Here is a 23,587-nt window from a genome sequence, read left to right on the forward strand (position 1 = left end):
AGGGTCTGTGTGACCCTTATGTAATGACATTGCAGTTGCTGTTTTCCAGGCTTCTTAACTGTAACCAGTGGAGTGGCTTAAATTAAAGATGTTAAGTAGGGTTCAGAAAAGCCATAATCAGGCAACCTGATATGTTATCAGGACCCATGGATGACGTGTTCTTAGTTTTTGAGTGAGCTGTGATAACTTGTTCCATAGTAATTGAAGGGGGTGACTGGGATTGTGGAACTTGTGGAATAGCTATAACTGTGGGTGGAGTAAAGTTCGCACTACATTTAGCATCAGGTATGACCAGTCCAGCAGCAAGACTGTAACAGCAGGCGCTTGGAGTTATACAGCACTTGTAATAGCAGGTGTTGTGGTTCCAAGCAGAACAGGAGTGTAAGCAGGCATGCAGACCTTACCTTTCAGTAACAGCAGGTAAGTAGTTCACCCAGACAGCCCATGCAGGTGAGTGTGTGTGTGTGTGTGTGTGTGTGTGTGTGTGTGTGTGTGTGTGTGTGTGTGTGTGTGTGTGTGTGAAATTATGCCCCACATAGTTATGTAGCTTTACAGAGTTTGCAGGTGTCCTGCAATTTTGTAATCCCCTTTCCCCCCCAAATAAAACAGTATGCTGTATGCAGTAATATTTCTGATTTGTGTATGACTTGTGGGTTGTTGGAACAAAAACTACTGCTACAGCATTTATATTTTCTGCAATTGTTTTGCTTTATCCATTGCACTAAAGGATTTCATTCATTCATTAATAGACCTGGCTTATGTAATATAGTCCAAAAAGGCGGCATTATAGTAATGTATTTTTGGAGAAACTTCTTTCAGTTCTCCAGCAAATTCAAAGGTTTTTTTTATTTGTTAGGTCATATAGTCTGTATTATTTAGAGGGATGATCTTCAATAGTCCTTATATAGTGCATATTATTGTGGTATAGACTTGTGTAATATTGGATTGTAAAGGATTTCTGCATTTAGTTAAAAGCTGTTAGTCTAGCAGTTAGCACAACAGACTAAAATTCTGAGTTGTTGATGTGCTGCTTTCTGTGGCAAGTGTGTAATGTTTGAATTTTTCCAACTTCAGTTATCTCGAGAGTGACATTGAACAAGTCATTTAACCAGACAATGCTTTGGAACAATTGGGAATTTGTGCTAGGGTCCTTAATGGTCTCCAAGACTGCATGCCTAGTTACCATAGCTCTCTTTAACATGGAATTATTTAGATGACTTTTACTTCTGCAAAGATTGTGTATATTGACTTAGCATATGTCATCAGGTAGTTGATCGTTCTTATGTTCTTATAAATACTCTTCCATATAAAATTTTCTACACATGGCTGGAACTTATGGTACTATGGTAAGCAGTCAACAAAGTGCTTATAACTGCTGGTAAGGGTATTGGGTTGTCTGAAGATAAAATAACTTATACTCTTCTCATCTGGTCATATTAAACAGTCAATCTGGTTTTGCAGGACTAGTGTGTGTGTGTGTGTGTGTGTGTGTGTGTGTGTGTGTGTGTGTGTGTGTGTGTGTGTGTGTGTGTGTGTGTGTGTGTGTGTGTGTGTCAGTGTATGAGAATTAAGCTGGAGAACTTTGCCTACTGTGTGTAATTTTGGTCATTGTTATTATTATTAATTTTTTTTGCCACAGACATTTGAGGATATATTCAACAATGAAGCTATAATTGCTGAGTTTGGGGGGTGCCTGTGGATATAAACATACACATAATCAGTCTGGCCAGATGCATTTTAAATGAATGTGAGTTTCAAAGGAAGAGAAGTTTACTGTTGCCAATTTGAGACAATTTTTTTTTCTTTAGCAAAAAGCCATTAGTGTTTATGCTATGAAAGTGGATATAAAGGTTTTAAATCAAATCTCTGTAAGCATTATAAAAATAAAGTATGCACACTGACAGGTTTTTAACAGTGTTTTTGGTAACTGAGGAGAGACAACCACACAATGGCCCACTAGAATGGTTGTGGGGGGGGGGTGCTGGTCCATTACCCTGCATAGGGCCCCATTTGACCATAATCCAGCTCTGCTGCTAGGCGTTAGCTCTTAACTCCCTGACATGGTTATATTGAGTATTAGTGTCTATTTTAAATTCATACTCAGATTTGAGCTTCCTAATGGTTCCCTTAAGCTCTTTGTTAGTTTGTTAAGTGTGCTTTCTAGGTAGGTAGTATGAGAGATCCTATAAGCATTAAGCAGTTTATTTCTCTTGTTATATAATTTATTTATATGGGTATTCTACTACAGGGGTTTGTTTTTAAACTTCTCATTGCATTTGTTGTGGATAGGGACTGCCTTATTAATACAACTATTTAAGTGGGAGTAGAAGTCAGAGGCTTAGGTAGCAGCTACAGCAATGGCATTCTTCAGAGGAGGATTACAGCAGAATTTATTTAGGTCATTAAGTAACTAAAGAAGGATTGCATTTAAGAAGCCACTAAACACAGAACTATTGCAGGTAAAATACCACCAGTTTTAACAGAAAAGGTGACTAAATTATGATCTGGTTTAACAAGACAGGAAGATACATAAGGAGATGTGCAAGAAGTGGCCATATTTGTGATGACCAGATCAAGGATATTTGAGCCGCTAGCATGACAATTAACTATTTGTCAAAAAGAGTTAAAACTTACAATGTCAAGCAAGTGTTGCTAATGCTGACCATTTACAGTGTAGATCAGTCTGTTTATTGATGAGTAGATGAAGTTCCCAAGTAGAAAGATCTTGGGTTTACTGAGAATTTCAGCTAATGTGTTAAGATAATTATCATGATCAGAAAGGGACATAGCAGGTGTTTTATAGCTAGCTATGAAGTGCTAATTAATCTTGTTTAGGGTGCTTTGGACTTTTAGCATCTCAGATGTGTTGTCGCAAGGAATATCGCATGAGGTAACATCCTTGACAAATACTGATACCTCCCCGCAGTTGCCAGTAGTGCTGAAGGTATAGGCATTATACCCAGAAGTAGAGGGAGTGCTATCATTGCTCTGAAACTATGTTATTATAACTACAAATATGTAAATGTGTTCATGTTTCAGGACAGCCTCAAGTATGGGCATTTTTTGTTAAGACTCCTGGCATTAAATAGGGCTACTAATGTGTTCCAAGTTAGAATTTACTAGGTAGGAATGTCCATCAGCTGGACTCTGCCTAAAAAGGCACTATGGGGGCAGCAAATTCTTCAGCCAGAATGCAAAGTCATTGGTTAGAGAGGAGCAGACCTCCTCTGGGAAAGCAAGAAGAACTGTCAGCAATCCCAACCCAAGCTGACACATACTGGATCCTCATAGAATGATACCAGCTACCTAGCAAGTTATTAAAGCCAATTATCTTGTCTTTGAATCACAGCACCATTTTGGATGATGGCAAAACCAGTGCCTTTCCTGCCTTAGACAAATGCACTGCAAGCTCAGTCATATCCTTCTGCACATCCCTCTGGGTAAAACATCTAAGGTCATTCACCCCAGTGTGGACCACTATCAAGTCATAATCATATTTGTCAAGATGGCAGGTCTAAGGGCCCTTGCTATGTTCTGGAGCCAGGCTCCAGACAGATGGCTAACTGTCACCCTGTTTTTATCCAGTCTGGCGAGGGTTGTATCTGTATGCCTTACAATAGAGTCACCTATTACTAAAACATTATCATGGTTTGATGTGGTCTCAGAGATCCATAAGGGCTTGGTGTCTGCACCACTGTGACTCCTACAGGCATGCATTTTAGGTGTGTATGTGTATGTGATGGGTGAAAGTGGGCGTGTTGCTGTGTGAACTAATGTCTGAGTTTTTTTAGTAGTTAGCCAAGGAGGCTTAGGCAGTGTTCTTTTAACAACCTCAGAGTAAGATGATTTACTAAAAGTGTTCTGTGCTGTATGTGTATGTATTGTGCTTACTGAATATGTTCAGAAATGAGAAGATAGCCTCACGTTAAGTAAATACTTACATCTCTTACATATTAAATCACTGTGAGGTAGCAAAAGAGTTTTTGGAAAGTATGAGGCAGTTATTAATCCACCGCAAAATACCTAGTGCTATCAGACTGAATACAGAATGGGAAAAGCTGACTGAGATTCCATACTGGCCAGAGCAAGCAAAGGGGTATAGGATAGGTTGGTAACTTTTGGCATAAGACAGAAGAGTATTACTGACTGGGTTAGAAAAAGGTGATAAACTATGATATGGCTAAAGGATAGAAAAATGAGCTCTGACCGCTGTAGTAGTCATGTCACTTTTACATTTCTTTTTTGCAGACTATATAGGATCAGTAAGATAATTATTAACAGTGACAAATTTAACCAAATAGCTTTACCCAATAGGTTAATGTGATCTCTACCTAGCCAGTAAAAGCAATGAGCAATAGGTTGCCTAACTCAGTGGATCTACTCTGGGCTTTGCCACATTGATAGCTGACAAGTCATCAAGTCCTTAAATCTAGTTTTACTGAAACAAACTGAAAATGTGAAAGATTGTGAGACAATATCACAAGAGACTAACATGAACTAACTGGAGAACACAGCCTATCTGGTCTGTCACACAATAGTTAACACCTTACAAGAGGTAGCTGTGAAAAGTACACATAATAAAGAGAAAGCTTGCATATTCTTCTGACCTTTGTTCTTCCACTGAATGGTCTAAATAGGAACTGTAAGGACATTGTAACTGAGTATATAAAGCTCACCAAGTTGCACTTTATTGTGATTCCAGCTGTAATTCCTTTTATGAAAGTGATTAATTCAATCATGAGCCTGGAAGGGTGGACTCCCATAGCTAAGACTGTTGAGAAGCTGGAGATTCTTTTCTTGGATAAACATTATGAGGCACTTATGCTCATATTCAAAAGCAGTAGGGTTACAGTTAATGGGCAAGATTCACAAAGCCTCCGTGTAAGAGTTACAAGGCTTACACGGAGGCTGCAGTTAAATGGTGTGATGTCAGCATGCCATGCATATGCATGAGGGCATGCTGAATCACACCTAAGGTTAACATGGTCCGTGTAAGACAGTAGGGGGCGTGTCCATAGGGCGAGCCCTGCAAACGGACACGCCCCCAGAAGAGTGAAAGTCCCGAAAGTAAACCCCCATGACAGAGTCCGTCTAATGTGAATAAACACAACACAACACATGCCCCCACAGACTGCGAACATAAAATGCAAAAATGAACATGTTATATATTTTTTTATAAGTTTTAAAGATGTTTGCCCGTGAGTGCACTTTTTTGCGCGGGCGTGCCCCTCACTTAGCCACAGTTAGCAGTCAGTGGAAAAGCATATAAGAACTAAATATGCAAAGTAAGCCAAGAAGCAATAGCGTAGCAGTAGAGATGTCAGCTGAAGAGGAGGCAGTCATGGTTCGAGCCCCCACAACATCAATTTTTATTTTTAGTGAAATAAGCACGAAACAATTCCCTGACATATATGTACATGTATAAAATAATTTTTATGTAAAATGTAATGAAATGGGCCATGTATTATGAAGAAATATGTGAAAAACAAAACAAAACAAATGTCAGAAGTGCCCATAGCTGAGCTACACTCTAATAAGCTGAGTATATCTGCCCGTAGGTGAGCAGCGGTTTAACAGGTGTAAAATGAGTGCCCGTAGGTGAGCAGTGGTTTAACAGGTGTGAAATGAGTGCCCATTGGTGAGCAGTGGTTTAACAGGTGTAAATTGAGTGCCTGGGGTTGAGCAGAGTTCTAACATGCTGAAACTGTGTGCCCGTAGCTGAGCTGAGCGTAATATGTGTCATGACAGCCAAACGACGAGTAAACCAGCGTGACCCGTTTGTGCGGAGCTGCGCACCGTGCCAACAAGCTAACCAATGGGCAACGTTGAGCAAGCTGTATAAAAACTGCCTTTACACAGACACACCTTCTAGCCTGTGTAGACAGTCATAAAATATAAAAAGAAATGGCCAGGCTCAAACTCAGGATACCATGCACTATAGTCAAAGTACTGAACTACTAAGCCATGACAGTTGCTCTTAGAAATGCAGTAATAGCATATATATAGGAATGAATGGAAAGAGTAGCATGACAAAGCAGGTTTTGTGAAGCTGATACAATTCCAAAATGGCCAATCACAGATAAGTGCGGGAAAAATGGCATATATAAGCCCCATAGGCGAGAATACACAGCATAACCGATTGTGGAACCGAGTTGCAGTCAGGATGGCAGGTGTAGGAGAGGGTAGTTGCTTCCAAGCACAGAGGTGGAGCATTGAGGAGTCCAAATATATGGTTTGGCTTCTCGTCCATGATCATGAGGCTCAACTCATGCAGGGCCAGGTCCTGTGGGGAGCATATAGGGCTGAGGCATGGGACCGGTTGGCACATGATCTCACCAGTGCCACAGGAATACCAAGGACTGGTGAACAGGTCCATCACCACCATGCGGACCTGAAGAGACGGAAGCAGGACCAACTGAACCGTTGGATCCAGGAGGCCCGGCAAATGCCTAACGCCCCACTACTGAGTAAGTTACATGTAATTATTTATGTAAGAAATTAACCTAGCTGATATTATGGAGATGTGTATTCCAATATTACTTCATTTATATTACAGCTGCAGGTGTCCATTCCATGAACCGTTGAGCCTATGCCGATAGGCTGGTGCGGTTGCACCACCAGGCAGGTCAGTAATTCTCTCCCTGTAACTGTAAAAAAATATAAGTATGACAGCTTGCAAAAGAGTGCAGTGTAGTCACTTATTAATAAAAAGTGCAAGTAACAGTGTAAGAGCGATTTTGCTAGCATTGTTTGATTACATAAGTGTGATGCAGCCTGTAATCCAAAAATAAAAATGAAACAAGTCTGAAATAAAGATGTTCCACCTGTAATATAATAGTACATAACCTGCAGCAGGCTGAAAAGTACAGCTACAGAAGCTGAGTAAAACACATGTGTGAAATATATCCCTGTTTAAATTCTGAAACATGACACAAGTGAGACTGTTGGAAAGGATTGTTATAACCAAGTAAAACATGTCAATAAAGCCTAGAATTAAGTACCATCCTGAATTGTAAAAATAAAACAAGTGAGAGAGTGTGAGAAAGAGGCATGAATCCACCAATAAAGTAGTAATAACTCCTGAATAAAGTATACTGCAGTCAGTACAGAATGAAATGAATGTGACAGGCACAACCAAACAGCAACATGTGTTAAAAAAAGTACTGAAGCTGGAATGTGTGTCCCAAAATCTGGATATGTTGCTCTCTGTTTGCAATATGCAGATAGTATGGTTGTATGAAATACCAAACATCCACAGTTGCCTAGAGCCATATAAAGCAAATGTAGCAGGATGATGTAGCTGAACAGAGACAGATATGAATGTGTATGAATAAAAAGAAATGTATATTGATGTAGCAGTAACATTCCTATCACCAACATGAATAAGTTGTCACATAGGAAACTGTAGTTAGACCTGTAGTGTGTATATATCTGCAGCTAGTAGAAATGTACAGCATATGTATAGGTATTTGAAGTTGTTAATTAAATATTTCTTCACCCTACCCTATAACCACAAATAATCCATTCCACGTGAAATGGGTATGTGTATTCACAATTAACACCCCTGGACAATTGTCCTGTTGGTTCATACATATTTGCATGTATGTTGATGCATGTGCCCTGTTCATACATCCAAACCTGATGGCCTGTTGCCATCACTCAACCCTGCATGTTGTTGGAATGTGTACTGTTGTTCAAATTATGCATGTGTTATGCTTGCTGTTCAACGGCTTGAATTTATGGGTGTTTGGTTAATGGGAATACTAATGCATGCTGTTACAACTAATTGTGAATTGTATTGCACGTTACTAACCCAAACTGTCACTAAATAATGCAAAACATAGGATGACAGGGAAGGCGGGTTTCAGTGGACCCACCTCTCCCACTTCAGCTGGTGAGTGCACCTGGCAGTAGTGCCCAGGCCGGACCCTCCTCTGGTGGCCTTGTGCCACCTGTGGGTGGAAGCACTGCAGGGGATGGGGCTCATCCCCCCTCTGCAAGCGTGGCCGGAGGAGAACATCCACTCACCCTCTGTAGTGTCCGGACTGTGGTGCGTAGGGAGATCCGGCACGCTGTGCTTGGGCCCCTACGTCAGCTTGAGATACAGGTGGCACAACTCATGGGTGTGCCTGCTGCCCAGCCTACACAGCCCTCAGCACAGCCCTCTCCCAGGCAGTGAAGGCACAGTGGCAACTGCCCATGGGTGGGGATCTCAGTTCCACTGTTGCCATCTGTGAGCTCATGGGCTCAAGATATCCAAACATCCGTCCTCGTCAATTGTGTAATCCCCACACATGTGTCATACACCACCCGTGTATGCGTCTTGTTTGTCTTGTCTGTTAACCTCCCCTACCTACCTCCCCAGCTATACCGACTTCCCGTACCTGACATACCACTCTCACCTGAAAAAAAAAAAGGGCACTCTGTACCCACAAAAAAATTACACCCCATACATAGCTGCCCATTTTGCACACATGTCTGCTGGACATGTAAACTGGCAATTACAATTGGCTGTACTAAAAATATTATTGTTGTCCTCACACCTCTCTCAGGGGTGGAAGGTTTCAAATTTCACACCAAATTACAAACATATGCACAGCTGTTGCTGACAAAGAAATGGGCAGCTATGGGCCTTTCCTACATCCCTCCTGCAAAACCTGAGCTTGTTTTCCTACTGTCCTACCCTCTTTGTGCCCCCTTTTTCACCACTTTCCTATCTCCCCATTTTCTTTTCTTTAAAAGAAAACAGCGCAGGTGTGCGTGAGAGTAAGCACTTTTAAGCAGTAGTAAGCGGGAGTGCGCTTCTGTGCGCTTAGCTAAGCGTGTGTCTTAGCTAGCGGCAGTGCGCGTGACCTCCATGCAAACCAGCGCTAACCCGCTTACAACTGCTTAAAAGTGCCTTAGTCACTCTGAATGACAAGACCTGTAGTTTTCTCAGCAGCAAAATAAAATACCTCCTGCAGTCTCTAACCCAGGACCTTGGAAACACTAGTCTGTATGACTTACCACTAAGCCATGACTGCTATACAAGAACATTGTGCTGAAAGAAATATATCATAAAATAACAGGAATTAATGTAAAGGGAATATAGCAAGTCTAGTACACAAAGCATGTCATGTATGTTTACTGTCAAAACTAGTGGATTTGTAAAATAGTACTGTGTGCTGAGAAACAATCATGCTAGTTGGTAGCTACTAGGTAATAATGTCACAGTAGCATCTGGCAAGCCACACACATACTCAGAGCAGGATAAACACTGCCATAGTTGAATAGTTAAGAGATCAGACAAAGCAACTGTGACTGAGTTACAGGGATGTCCCTGATGTGAAAACAAATGTCAACTGTGCCCCACTGACACCCTGTCAAATGTACTAACAGCAGGCAGAAAGGTGTAACTACACATGCAATGGTAACTATGAATGACTGAAGGTATGCACCACCTGCACGTCACAAATGGTGTACTAATACATATGCTTGAAATAACCCACAGTCACAACTGCAGAATATCAGAATATGTTATTGGAGTATCCCACTGCTATGTACCATTCCATGAGGCTGATAAAAGATGCACCTGAGAGTATCTGAGGCCTGCTCAGCAGCATGATCAAATACCCTTGTAAGTGTCAAGGCCCACACCATGGCCAGACCACACTGCATGCAGTAACACTCTACCACAACAAACACATAGGGAATTGCTGCCCAAACAGATTTAACAAGCATTACATGCTGTGAATGTAAATGGAAAATAGGAAAGCCATAGCAACACATTACAAGAAAGACACCTAGCGGGCATACAAGGAGTGAATGTAAAGGCCAAATATTGAAGCCATAGCAACAGATTGCAAGAGCCACTGCTATATACCAGGTACACCACAATCTCCAGAGGAAAGCACACACACCCATATACACAGTATTACTAGTCATAGGTGTCAGTTTACATACACAAGGAGAAGAGGACACTGGAGGAAGGAATACTCAGCTTACAGAACAACATGCATTGCAGTGTCTACAACACAGCCTGAAATATGAGAGACATACCAACCCTTACACTCACAGAACAGTGTCCACAGCAAACCAGCATGGTCCCCACCCTGATAATCTGAAAGGGCTATGCCTACCTAACAGACCTTTTTATAGCACAGTCCTGTAATCACAGTGAGAACTGCAATCACTACACAACAGGCTGCATGCAATTAGTAAATGCTGGCTAACAATTGGTGCAGAGGCCATCACATGGACATGTGCAGACACCTACAAAAGCATCCTGTACTCCCAGTCCACACATGCAATACTTTCATTGCACCCGCTGGAGGTAGAGAGAGAGAGAGAGAGAGAGAGAGAGAGAGAGAGAAAGAAAAAAAAAAAAAAACCTGTAACAACAAAACAAAGAGGCTGACAGCAGGCCAAGTAACTACAAGCCTATGCAAACAGCTGCAACAAACACAGGTAATGTAAAGTACTACTATAATAGTCTACATACTGTGAACCCTCCAGATGTGTTATTGGTCTGTATCTATGTATATGAAGATGTGCATAGGGCCGGGGACATACTGCAACTGTCACTGAAGGCTCTACATACATATGTATGTGAAGGTAGCTATGTGCACATAGCAATGTAGGTTGTAGTGCAATGTACAAGTAGGTTGTACAGTAATGGATGTTCAGCAGTACGTTACTGTGTGTATACATATGTGGAACTAAAAAGGCGTATATATATATATATATATATATATATATATATATATATATATATATATATATATATAAATATACATCTAACATGTGTATATGTATGTATATCAAGATATGTATATATATATATATATATATATATATATATATATATATATATCTATATATATATATAAAATATGCATATGTGTATACATAGATAGAGAGGGATGTAGAAATACATAGACATATATAGTTTCACAGTGTCATAGTTTAGTACTAGGCTATCTGCAGACAGTGTATAGAATAGATTTATAAAATTGCGCCTCTGTATAGTAGTGACACAGTGAAGACCTCCGTACATAATAGCATTAGTTTACTGTGCCTCTGTCTAGTAGTGACACAGAGATGACCCCTGGTGTAAACCTATGATCTCCCATCCACTCCTCAAGAATTCACATGAAGAGTGTCAGTGAGGGTCTCTGCCTAACATGAACTGGGATCCTGTTCCACAGTATGGGAAGCCTCTTAGTGATGTATCTGTCCCTACAGTATGTCCTATTCATATGTGTGCTGAGGTTTAAATCTGTAGCTGTTGTGGTTCTGATGGATTTGGATTGTATGAGGTGGAACATGTCCATCAATACCTGATTGGACATGGCCTTGTACACCAGGCACAGATCACCCCTACGTAGGCAGTATGCTATGGAATAGAGCATGAGTTACTTTAGTCTGGCAGCATATGAAAGTTGTTGGAGACCCTTGATCCTCCTGGTGATGTACTTATGGGGTCCCCCTAGCTGTTGCAAGTGCCAGGTGAGGTACATACCAAATGGGGCATAGTACACAGTCATGGGCCTGATAAGGGAGGAGTATAGGGGTACAATGACCCCTTTTGATCTGGATGTGAATCCCTTCATGATAAGGTGGGCAAGGTAGGAAGTCTATCTAACCACTTTGGCAACGTGGGTGTCAAATGAGAGGTCAGTATCGATCAGTTTCACCAGGTCTCCGATTACTTTGTCTGTACTCAGTGGGTTACTGTCTATGTGATAATATGTGGGTACCTTGTCCGTCCAAAAGGGTATGACTATACATTACGTGGCATGCAGTTTAAGGCCATGACTCCGGCACCAGTTGTCGGTGTCCGTGAGGCCTTTCAGTAGGATGTATGTGTCAGCTGGTGTATCGACTATGGTGCCTAGTATGCAGTCATCTTTGAACATTGTCAGCCACTACCCTCCCATGTCTGCTTCCACATCTGAGAATTATATGCCGAACATGAGCGGTCCCAGGACAGAGCTCTGTGGGACACCACTTGTGACTGGCCCTGAGTCTGACATGGCACCAGTGAATGTGACTGTAGGGTTTCTATCCGTTAGCCGGTTTGCAACCCATCTTGTGACATATGGATTTACATTTCAGCTGTTGATCATGTCTATGATGCCAGAGTGCGGTATTGTGTCGAAAGCCGTAGGCAAGTCCAGGTAGGCTGTATGGACTGCTGTGCCCTCGTCAATGACTCTAGTGACTGATTTGAAAAGGTCAATCAGGTTCATAAGGCAGGATCTGCCCTCTACAAAGCCAAACTGGGTGGGATCAAGTGTCTAAGTCCCCAATGTCTCTGTGTATGAGTTCCATAATGATCCTTTCCATAGCGTTGCAGACCAGGCTGGTTAAGCTTATGGGGCGGTAGTTACCAGGATCTGTAGATGTGCCTCCTTTGTGGAGTGGGACTACTGTTGCTGTATGCCAGTGTTCAGGTACATATGCTGTAGTAAGGCTACGGTTGAATAGCATTTAATGTGTGTGTGTGTAGCTCCTCTTGCAGTTCACGTAGCATGCAACCTGCAATACCGTCAGGTCCCATTGATGCTGTGTTTACAGCTTTGCTGAGGGTGGTTCCCAGCTGGACATCTGAGATGACAGGGAGGTTACAGTCAGCTGGGATAAGTAATTCCTCATGTGTTGGTGAGGGAGGGGAGAAATCTGCACTGAACCTGTTTTCCAGAATGTTGGCATTATCTGTGTGTTCAGTGTAGCGTTTGTCACTGTGAACTAACTTTGACCATATCTGAGGGTTCCCACCCAGGTGTGTAACATAGCAGAAGAAGGCCTTGTGGTTATCTGTAGTGTCCATAGCAATGTCCCTCTCATTGTTGGCCTTGCATGTTTGTACGACAAAATGTATCTTTCTACTAGTGCTGATCAGAGATGCCTTAGCTCTATGGAATTCTGCTCTGCCGTGCAGTAGCTATCTTCTGTTGTTATACAATTTGTTCAATGCTGGGGTCCACCAGACAGGATGCCTGCCGTTGGTGGAGAGGGTCTTGGTTTTATTTGGGATTGCCTGATCCATGCATTCTTGGAGATGTCCGTAGAAAGCATATGTGAAGGTGTCTGCATTGTGGGATGTGGTTTCCACTGGCCCAGTGGGCATAAAGGATACCAACTCAGTTATAAGAAGTGTAAAGTCAGCATGTGAGAGGTTTTCCACTGTAGTCTTTTGTGTTGTGGGGGAGGTGGGATATGTATATCCAGGAGGATTAGTCTGTGGTCAGATGTGACTAGTGAGGGGTATACTTCCGGTGTGTAGCACATTGTCCCCATGTTTGTGATGATTAGGTCCAGTATATTATCTCCCTTTGTGGGAGAGGTGACTAGCTGTTCCATTGCATTTGACTTAGGGAATTCCGGGAACCTTTGGGCTAGGGTGTTTGGGGTAGAATAATGCGCCCAGTGTATGTTAGGGTAGTTGAAGTCTCCCAATATGATGGTTTGTGGTGGGACATTCATGTCCTCTAATGTCTTCAGGAAGGCTGACTGTGGTTCCTGACATTGGGAGGGTGGTCTGTAACATGCTACCAGTTGTATAGCAGGTTTGCCTACAGGTATCTGCACCTGGATGGCCTGTGATGCTTCATGTGTTGCCACTAACCTGGAGGTGTTCATAGGTTCATAGGTTCATAGATTTATACTAGGCTATCTGCCCTAAGGCATTTATAAGCCTAGCCCAAATTTGTGTGGCTTACGCCACCCCTTATATGAAAAAATACTGTGCCCATTAGTTTGTCGTGCCTCTGTCCAGCAGTGACACAGAGATGATTCCCGGGATAAACCTACGATCTCCCATCCACAGGTCAAGATTTCTCTTGAACAGAGCCAGCAAGGTGCTCTGCCTCACATGGACCGGGATTTTATTCCACAGCATAGGAAGTCTCTGAGTGATAAATCTATCCCTCCAGCACGTCCTATTTATATCCGTAAAGGTTTAAGTCGCTTGTTCTAGTGGTTTTGGTGGATTTGGATTTTTGAGGTGGAGCATGTCCATTAATTCGGGTTGGACATGGCCTTGTATGTCAGGCACATGTCACCTCTGAGCAGACGGTATGCAACTGAATAGAGCTGGAGTTTCTTCAATCTGGCAGCATATGACAGATTTTGGAGTCCCTTAATCCTTTTGGTGAGGAACTTTGGGGTCTCTCCAATTGCTGCAGATGTCAGGTGCGATACATCCTGAATGGGGCATTGTACTCGATCATTGGTCTGATAAGTGAAGAGTACAGGGGAACAATGACCTCACTAGATCTGGATGTGAATCCCTTCATGATCAGGTGGGCAATGTAGAAGGTCTTTCTAACCACTTTAGCAACGTGAGTGTCAAAAGAAAGGCCACTGTCAACCTGGGTCCCCAGGTCCCTGATAACCTCTTCTGTGCTTAGTGGATTGCCACCTATATGGTAGCTTGGGGTTACCTTGTTTTTCCCGAAGGGTATGACTATACATTTTTTGGCGTTTAACTTCAGGCCATGGCTCTGGCACCAGCTATCTGTTTCCGTGAGTCCCTTCTGATTGGGTGTCCTTCATGAATATGGACACACCCTTTCCCTTTTTGTTTTGTCCCGAGTCCTGGGGCCAAAAAGCATGATATGGGGTATAGCCTGGTACCGCTGGTGTGCTCTCAGGAGCCTTGAATCAGGTTCTCACTTACTGCACAGGGATCGAGATTGGTAGAATATGTACGTACAGATATATGTAATACACACATACATATATAGATATATGTAGATACATATACATATACAGATAGATCTGACTGACAACAGATATGTCTGTATATGACTATCTCTCTCTCTCTGTCCCACCCCCTCTCACTCTCACTCTCACTCTCCCTGTGTCTCTCTCTCACTCTCTCCCCCTCTCCTCACATCTATAAATATATCAATATATATATATATATATATATATATATATATATATATATATATATATATATATATATATATATATACTGTGTGAGGCACATGTGTGCAGATGTCTTGCAACAGGTGCCTGGTGTCAAAGGCATGGAGTGAACACCAGTGTGGATACTGGAGTACCATACCCCATTCAAAAACACTGACACCAGTAACCATCACATATGTGCATGCCTGCCCACCAGTGCATGTGTCAGGGGGGAACAGGGGCAACAAGCATACAATAGGCTCCACATTGATATACACAGTGGCACACTAGTCCTGTAATACCTGTACATGGAATGTGTCAGCAGACATGGTGTGTCAGCTATGGACATGTAGGTCACTGTACCCCTCCACACCCCACAATGTCCTACACGGTATGTACCTCCCATGACAGCTACAGATATGTTGAAGGACACAGACATATGCAAGTAACTGTGTCAATGCACTCAAACACAGTACCTATGCGGAGTGACTGACAAGACCACAGAGTGCACATAGACTACCTACATAGAGGTTACCACTGCTGGATATACATAGTTCGGTCACACCCATGACAGTTGTCTAACAACCATGGTAACACCTCCAACATCCACAACACAAATTACCTATGTCTGTCATCCTTGTCACTGCAGTATAGAGCCCATGGTGGAGGTACAGGACCCTACCTACAGATACAACATACCCTGTAGTAGACCACACAGAATTAAGAAGCAAGGCTCCCCATGAGTAGATGTCAGACATACCCCTGCTGAATGTTATGCAGACAGGTAATATGCCATATGAGTCACCCTGTGTAACTGTTTGTAAGGAGCAGGTATGATCATAACACATGTCACAAGGGGCAGGGTAGCATAAAAGTATGCTGCTGTAGGCCCAGGGCCAAAAGCATACTACCTACCTAAGACACAATGCACACCCATGAACACATTGCAAATGAAATATGTGAGGTGGAATGAGTGTGCTAGTGACTGGGTGCATGTTGTGTACTGGTGTGATTGCTCACCATGACTGTCTGCCTGTCATGGTAGTGTGTGTCCTTGGTGTGAGGCCAGAGACAGGTGTGTGAGGTTTTGCGATCAACACATACTACATTGCCATATGTCGTGCTGTGTTACCATGTATGTCACTGTGGTGTAGGTAGGGTTATGTCAAGTAAGAGTAGTGTGCATTACCATTGAAATATGTAACGTGCATTGTGTGCAGTGCATGGGCTGATAATGTTCCCCATACAGTACCTTGATACAAACCCCCAGTGTGAGGTTGTGTATTGTACCTGAAACAGTGTGTTGACTGCTGCAGTATACTAGTCTGTCGTATGGAGTGTGCCAGGTACTGTTGCACAGTTGTCGGATGAGCACTGATATCTGGTCATTTACATGTGTATCCCCCAATAGACAGACATATGCTATATATGGTGTTTAAGTTATATCACTGCAGTCAAGTATTATGTGAATTATGTGTGCCATAGGATATACATAGTTCGGTCACACCCATGACAGTTGTCTAACAACCATGGTAACACCTCCAACATCCACAACACAAATTACCTATGTCTGTCATCCTTGTCACTGCAGTATAGATCTACATTAGATCTGTTCCTCAGATATAGCTGACATATTTTCCTTCTCCTTTTCAGGGCTATGCTTCATCAGCGGAACCCTGTCTACTCCGCTGCAGAGGAGGAAGAGATACATCAGAGCCTGTTGCGGGATTTCACTGTACTCTTTTCCCGCACCAGCCAGAACCAGCAGGAGAGGGCTGCACTGTGGCAAGACCTGGTCCGTCGGATAAATGACATAGGCACACATAACCGGACATATGAGCAGGTACGCCATCACTGCAGTGATTTAATTAGAAATGTCCATCAGCGTGCATCGGATATCCACAGGCAGCAGCTTGCCACAGGTGGTGGAGTGTCTAGACATCCCCCCTCACCAGACTGGAGGGACTACTCCTAAGTGTTGTGGCTCCAGCCCAACAGCAACAGCAGCAGCATACATGTGTAATGAAAGAGGCTGGAGCCACACAGCAGCAGGACACGGAGCATGCAGGTAACATACCATGTGTATAGTTGACCATTCTGTACACTGTTAGGTTATGCATGTGTGAGGTGTGTCCTAGTTTTGTAGCTGTAATCTTGGTAATTATTGTGCAAGAGTGATATCCTCAATATCTGCAGTGCACCTGTGGAAGCTAACTGTTGCACTACTGAACTGTATCATGCCCACAGTATCAATGGCACAGTTGTGCCCACTGACAATAAATGTCTCTTTTCTGCAGGTCCCTCAGGTGTAACAGCAAGGCAGCCTATCCATGCTGGTGAGTGTGTAATACCATTACCTTCAATACTGTTTATACTAATAGTAATAATAGGCTGAAGCAGTAGTGCTATGTGTTTGATTGCAGGTGTGTTTGTGTCTGTGGGTTGATATATATTGAGGTGTGTGCATGTGTGCATGTGCCCATGTGCCCATGTGTGCATGTGTGCATGTGTGCATGTATGCATGTGCCCATGTGTGCATGTGTGCATGTGTGCATGTTATGTGTGCATGTGTGCATGTGTGTATCAGTGGTGACATTGTGTACACATTGTAAACTGTGTTTCCTGCCTTACTCCCACAGGTTCTGGTGCTGCTCTGGAGTTGTGCAGCAGGGAACCTGAATCAGCTGCTGTGGATAGTGATAATGATGATACCTGTGTAATGGCACAGGTAGGTGTGCCAGGGTCCGTCATTGGTCAGCCAATTGACACTGCACAGCTGTCGACCCCATCAATGCGCACAGTCATCCTGCCAATACATCCTTTGTCACCTAGGTGATGGACAGGATACAGTGGGCATTGACCAGGGTAATGTGGTATCGGTGGCACATTCATCCCCACACAGCAGCCATGGCCAGGGTCCTGACATGGTACCTCACAGGCAGACATCCAGGGGTTCTCATGGGAGCATCTGTGGGCATACCGCCCCTGTCAGACATGCCCACAGAGGTCTTTCATCCTCAGCTATGTTTCGGGCTGTAATGCAGGCACAGTCACGTATGGAAAGGTACACCAGACAGGGTCTGAGGGAGCTGAGAGCATGTCGCACAGCCATGAGTGACAGTATGAGTGATGTTGTGGCTGCCATCCGTAACTTCACTGATGTCATTGACAGACGTTGGGGGGACACATTAGATCTGTTCCACAGCTACATGTCCATGAGCCAGGGCAATGGTGGATGGTTGAGGCATCGACGTGGCCGTATGCCAGCAACAGCAGCAGCTGGCAGCCATCGCGGATGACAACAGGCCTGCAGCCGTTCACATAGTGCCAGCAGCAGCCCCAGCAATGCTGGGTCTGTGCTGTCATCAGACCGCCTCAGGAGACCATGTGCACATGGCGCTGGACAGTCCCAACAGGGACCTGTCTCCAGTCACCAACCACCTGCTTCTGATGACAGTACCCAGTCTGGCTTAGTACCTGATATGGTCCATAGCATCTCTGCCAGGCACAGGTACCATGTTTGTGGCCACAGACAGTGATCTGTATGACCTGGCAAGTACAGTCTGTGGCTGTCCACAAACACCTGTATATAGCAGCCATGAGGTGAGACTGTGTGCATTCATACACACATGCAAAGTGATAACACCTAGGGCTAACGCATGCACGCAAACACTGCATCAACATTGCCCCATCTTGTACTGCTGTCCCTCACCAACACACACACCCACAGACATGTCAATTGGTTGTATCAGTGGCAGACTCAGGCATACTAGGTACACACCCTGTGCATATGATGACACTGTGCCACCTCCTGCAATCTGTAAAATCAGTGCAGGAACAGGTTAACATGGTGCTGATGCACAGGGTGACTACATAGATGTATTGTAATAGTATGATGTTGACAACAGTACAGTGTAATGATATCATTGTGGGTATACACCAGCATGCCTGATGCAGTTACAGTATGAATGTCATTGTATTGTTTTGTACAGCCATAGTAATTACCACAGTGTTCTGTCTGCACATCTTTGCATACTGGTGGTGAGGCTGTCAAGGGATGGCCACCTACATAGGTAGCACAGGGGATACAACAATGTACATACTGATACTCAATGATGGTCATGTCAACTGTGAGTTGCATGCTGTCCACACACGACTCTGCAATGCGGATGTTTCAGGACGTTGATATTTGTGCAGTACTACACAACAGGTTCAAGGCTCACAAGAGCACACTAGCACTACAAGGTCACACCTCATGCCATGCATGACAGCACCAAAACACAGAACTAACTATGACAGGAGGGAGAGTGTCCATACATGTCAAGGATACTGTGGTGCCAGGACAGGCAGCATACATCATACTAAGTCTGGAACTGCTGAGTGAGGGCTCAGTGTCTGTTATTTGACATGTGCATTATTACAGGTATGAGCACTTTGGTATCAGGCCAGTTATTCAACATTATGAAGGTACGTGGTCTATACACTTGTGTGGGGTGTGGCTGGACCCAGCCCGTCTGACCTGTGAATGTCTGGGTACTGGCTTATAGTGCCTGCACATATGCACTGTTACCTACTGGAAGTCGTACACCTTGTTTGTTGTAGCATAGTTGTTAAATAAAATCAAGAATTCAATACACAGGAGGTTCAGATTCAAAAGTTTACTAGTGTACACCAGGAGGCAAAAAACGTACAAGTACAGAATTTTGTCTGACATGAAACAGGAAGCACACAATCTTATATAGGTTTAACATTCAAGCTGTGCCCACTTAACTGACGTGGTATGTCACAGGGCATCTACATCACTTTAGCTTACAGTCTTCTATTCATTAAATCTGCTGATGCTGTATATTTTAAAATTGTTTTCCTCTGGATACAATACGGCCTTGCTATCCACCTGGTCAGACATAATGTCTCTCTGTAAAGTTACTTCTTCAAGGTTTCATATCAGTTCGAATACAATAGCAAATTCAGTCTTTTAATACACATCTTTGTTCTCTGTTACACTTTCTCACACAGCTGCGTGCTATCTCAGTAATACATATACAAGGCCAAATCATCCCAGCAGGAAAGAGCAGAAGATTTCATTATTTCACACATTTAATTTCCTGACCCAGCAGATAATCATTTGTGAAAAGCATAAACATTAAAACTTGCTAAGCTAGCATCTGCCAGGGTCGAAGGTCAGCTTTGCTTCAAGCCACACTGCAGTTTCAAAACTACTTCACATTTAAACATAAATTAATCCTCTCTACTATATGATTAATAGAATAAAATGCATTATATACCACTTTGTTTTTTAAACTAGCATTTCTCATGTATTCAAATACACATTTTTCTAACATTTTCCCCCCTATTAATACATTTTATTCTATTTTGAAGTATGCATAGTGTAATTTCATCTCCCAACTTCTTCCACTTAGGATTTTCAGCTAGGTGAGTCATTCAATCTATACTTCAGAAAAAATGTCATCTGAGATCAATCTCTCAATCTCAATATCTTGGTACAAAGTTTCAGTAACAGATACATCAATAAAATCTTTGATTAATCTTTTCATGCAGGGAATTCCACAGCAAACACATGCTCCTATTAAGAGTATACCCACACAAATGGCAATCAGAATATTCATTAGGATGGAACCCCACCCCCCAAATAGATTCTGGAAAAAGTCCATCAGTGGGTTTGGGCCTGGTTCAGTCATGGCTGATACTTGCTGAATTACCTCTAGGTGGTTATTAATTTCATGCCTGTTATCTGGTATGTACACACAGCATTCTTCTTTGATAAGCGCGCACGTACCACTTCTCGCTGCTAGGGTGAAGTCAAGAGCCATTCAATTTTGTAGCACAACAGTTCTCATTGCATTCAGTTCATCAGTCACCAGTTCTAGGGCAGAAAAAGTTGCATTACTCATTACTTCGAGAAGTTTCAACAACTTCCTCAGCTCCCAGATCGATTTGACTGCTCTGTAGGCTGGGAATATTCCTGCCCAGGATATAACACTGTCACTCAAGTCCATATGAGTCAATTTGCTTTTATCTTTCACAGAATTATGATCTTTCCAGCCAGCTTCGATCTTTCTGACTGGATTCACAGGTTTTTCAACTGGACCTTCAGGTTTTCGAGCTGCTTCTCTCACATTTCATATCTTACCCAAAGGTAATTCTGCAGTATGTCTTATTGCCGGAACCAAATAACCCAAAAAACAACTGCCGGACCAATTCTCAGGTAACCATTTATATGCCTTTTTCCCACAAATAAAATAACATTTTCTGATCTATAACTGACAATTGTTTAAACAAAACTGGATTTTTGCGAATGTCATTCATGGTTGTTTTCAATGAGTTCAAATATGAGTCATAATTAGTATTGCAAAAAGTATTGCCATTACTATTCTTAATATAACATCGGTAAGATATGTTTATATTACAATTGCTCCAGCCCACCTGGAGGGTATCGATTTTATAAAAACATACAACTCCTTTTTGTGTGACAGGTAAAAATAAAGCTATTTTGTCCTGTGATCTCACAGTTCCTGTATCAAAGAGTAAATTCTCCCAAGTCTCATTTATCCTCAAAGGGACAGCAGACATTATCAGTCCTCCATATGCTGTTAGTATAGCTGTACAAACCCAGCAATTTGAAATGTTCATAGTCTTTGCATATACACGTTTCATGGCTAGGTATGTGTTAAAATTTGGATGCCAGTCTATAAATGTTTCATCACGCCTTCCCACTTTCACTTGTGTGGTTGTGTGTAGGATAAACCACAACAAGAGGAAAATTGTCACAATTACAGTCAATAAATGTACACTCAACAAAATGATTATGCAGCATCTCTGGGGTTGATCTAAATTTCTATTCGCTTTGTTTTTGGCCATCTCGGTCTGGTTGTGTATCAGTCACAAAGTTTTTATCAGGTTGAAAGTTATTTACCAGTTTACAATGTGTCAAATGAACCCAGGACATCCTCTCAGCCACTCTAATTGCTGTAGGCATTGCCAACAGAACCTGGTACGGTCCCTCCCACTTTGGACTTGCCCAATTCTTCCTTTTTGTCACTTTCAGCCACATGAATGTCCCAGGGGCCAAGACTGCTTCCACCGGTCTGGTCTGTTCCTTATCTGAAAAAGAGTTAAACTGCAAAACAGATTTATTTGTTAACAGTTTCCTCATATAACTAGCTAATGAACTGTCAGCCTCTTGCTCTGCAGGCATGAGAGCTTTCCACTGAGGCACATAATATGCTCTCCCAAAGACCATTTCAAAGGGAGTCAAACCCTTTATATTTGGAACCGTTCTCATACTCAGCAGTGCCAAAGGCAGACAGTATATCCAATTCTTTTGGGTCTCCTCTTCTAGCTTCCTAAGCTTATTTTTGAGGGTACCATTGTACCTTTCCACCAGTCCTGCTGACTGTGGGTGGTAGGCACAATGGTTCTTTAAGGAGATACCAAAAAATCTCCCAAGTTGTTGGATTGTCTGATTCACGAAATGAGTGCCGTTGTCACTATAAATCCTTTCCGGAATGCCAAATCTAGGGATTATCTCTTTTATCAGGGCTTTTGCCACCGTTGCTGCATCCAGGTTTTTGGTTGGAAAAGCTTCTACCCATTTAGAAAACATATCTACAATAACTAAACAAAACTTTTTCCCTTCACACTTATTCAATTCTATGAAATCCATACAAATAGTATGGAACGGGTATGGTGGTATAGGAAAACTTGCTTGCTTGGTTTTAAATGCCCCTTGTGCATGGTGCTTGTTACAAGTATGACAAGCTGCACAAAATTTTTGTGTGTAATTTGTGAATCCGTATGTTTGGAATATTCAGTTTACTAACTGTACCACCCCCCCCCCTTTTGAGACATGGCACTGCCCATGGCTCAACAAAGCTGCATATCTAAATAAATTAGACGGCAATATCGGTTTTCTCTCTTTGGAAATGTACAGTCCATTCTCAAGAATTGCACCTTGTTTTATCCATTTTTGTTTTTCTGCTTTTGTAGTAAGCATCTGCATTGTTTTTAACATGTCTACATCTAAAATCTCAGAGGGTTGTAACGCCTCATTCAAAAGTAAAGTTTCTGAGTCTGAGGCTGCTTGCTTTGCAGCTGCATCAGCTCGTGCATTGCCTTTTGAAATCTTATCCTGCTGTTTCGTATGAGCTACACATTTACAAATAGTTACTTTGGTAGGTAGCTGAATATATTCTAATAACTCCAAAATAAATTGCGCATGATTAATAGGTTTTCCACTAGATGTTATCATTCCTCTATTTTTCCATTGTTGTGCAAATACATGTACTGTAGAAAAAGCATACTGACCATCAGTATATATGTTTACACACTTATTTTTTTGCTAAAGTACATGCCCTCATCAAAGCTATCAATTCTGCTGCTTGTGCAGATAAGTTGTGTGGTAAGGACTGAGCTTCTAAAATTTCAGTGACTGTAACTACTGCATACCCTACCAGATTCTTCCCTGTAGGACCCCGTCTGCATGAGCCATTGAGCCATCCACGTAATATGTCACCTCGGCATTATCCAAGGGCATATCTGTGAGATCTTGTCTAGGTAAAGCTAACTGTTCAATTTCCTGCAGGCAGCTGTGTGGTGTGTCCTCCGCAGGAGTTGGAAGTAATGTTGATGTATTTAATGTTGTACATCGTTCAATTGTCATATGAGGTTGGCT

Source organism: Protopterus annectens, chromosome 8.part0 (genome assembly GCF_019279795.1).
Source record: "Protopterus annectens isolate FY-2018-M chromosome 8.part0, PAN1.0, whole genome shotgun sequence".
In the NCBI taxonomy this organism is placed as follows: domain Eukaryota; kingdom Metazoa; phylum Chordata; order Ceratodontiformes; family Protopteridae; genus Protopterus; species Protopterus annectens.